A 1,405-nucleotide genomic window follows, 5' to 3' on the forward strand; every position below is an offset into this window, starting at 1 on the left:
TTATACTCCCCCTCAAGCTTAGTCATTGGACCCCATGACACAAGCTAGAACCATTGATCACCTACCTCATTAAAAACCTTAGTATAGAAAACCACTTGGGAAAAACTATACTTAAGGGAAAAAGAGTGTAGGCTATCAAGGTTTGGTGAGGTCCATGAGTCCAAGCTTTGAGTGTAGGTACTCACATACTTGAGGGCTTGCTGCCTTGGTGAATACATCGGCCAGTTGCTCGGAGCTCTCGGTGTGGCAAGGAAGGGATACGCCTAGTTGGATTTGCTCTCGGACTTTGTGACAATCAACCTTAATATGCTTCGTTCTCTCGTGGAATACCGAGTTGGTTGCGATATGAATGGCTGCTTCATTATCACAATGCATCGTGATAGGCTTCGTGATGTCGACTCCAAGGTCTTTAAGTAGATTCTTGAGCCACATCAGTTCGGTAGTCAGCTTGCGCATCGCTCTATATTCGGACTCAGCCTGGATAGGGACACCACCTTCTGTTTCTTGCTCTTCCATGTGACTAGGTTGCCTCCAAGGAAGGTACAGTAGCCGCTTGTTGATCTACGGTCTCCTTTGTCTCTTGCATAGTCCGCATCACAATATCCTACGAGCTCCGTGTTGTTATTGCACCCCATCCATATTCCTTGGTCTGGTGATCCTTTGATATACTTGAGAATCCGGTTGACTATGTTCCAAAGGTGCACCTTCGGAGCTTGCATATGCTGACTGGCCTGGTTCACAGCAAAACAAATATCTGGTCTAGTGATAGTTAAGTAAATGAGCTTACCAACCAAACGCCTATATTGTGTTATATTCTTGAACGGTTGGTCTTTGGCCTCCCCCTCATGGCAAACCTTGTAGTTCTCATCCAATGGTGTAGTGACTGGTCTTGATCCAAGCTTTCCTACTTCATTTAAGAGATCAATAGCATATTTTCTTTGAGTTAGAAATAAACCCTCTTCCGAGCGACACACTTCTATCCCTAAGAAATATTTCAACTCACCAAGGTCCTTAATATCAAAAACTGACTTTAAATATGTCTTAGTTTCTTGAATCCCTACCGTGTCATTCCCGGATATGATGATGTCATCAACATATACAAGAATGACAATGATACCTTGGTCGCTTTGGTATGTGAAAAGTGTGTGGTCAGATTCTGATCTCTTGAATCCACGCTTGGTCAAGGTCGAGCTTAGCTTGTGATACCACGCCCTTGGCGATTGCTTCAACCCATAGATTGCTTTGTTGAGTTTGAACACTTTGCCCGGGCTAACCGTGTCTTTAAGGCCAGGTGGTGGTCTCATGTAGACTTCGTCCTCCAATTCTCCTTGTAGAAACGCATTCTTAACGTCCATCTGCCACAGTTCCCATTTCAAGTTGACTGCTAAGGAGAGAACTACACGGA

Source organism: Camelina sativa, chromosome 15 (genome assembly GCF_000633955.1).
Source record: "Camelina sativa cultivar DH55 chromosome 15, Cs, whole genome shotgun sequence".
Taxonomy (NCBI): Eukaryota; Viridiplantae; Streptophyta; class Magnoliopsida; order Brassicales; family Brassicaceae; genus Camelina; species Camelina sativa.